Raw genomic sequence first — 395 nt, forward strand, 5'->3', positions numbered from 1 at the left:
CCTTAAAGTACTCTGGGATAGTCTATTCCAACTAGGAATGACGTGTTGATACATAAAAAAAGCTGTATTGAAAGATAAGAATATATTTTTTTCGAACACCTGCGTTTAATGAGTTACTAATGGACGCAGGTCTGGTTCTTGCCTTATTATTAGCCGAGGGAAGGTAAGCACATTAGGTTGGTTTTTTTTCATATCTGCTCCTCTGGACAAACTTTCAATAATTAATTATAAACGCGAATATTTCGCCCCGCGGTTATTTAATACTATTATCAGGTCGTAGCTGTCATCGATTCAAACGGTTGTTTACGATATCTCACCATTTCTGCTCTCTTCTTGAAAAAAAACAAACATATCCTTCTATTTTGTGATGTATATCCACGTACAAGTATCCTGCA

Source organism: Penaeus monodon, chromosome 24 (assembly GCF_015228065.2).
Source record: "Penaeus monodon isolate SGIC_2016 chromosome 24, NSTDA_Pmon_1, whole genome shotgun sequence".
Lineage (NCBI taxonomy): Eukaryota > Metazoa > Arthropoda > Malacostraca > Decapoda > Penaeidae > Penaeus > Penaeus monodon.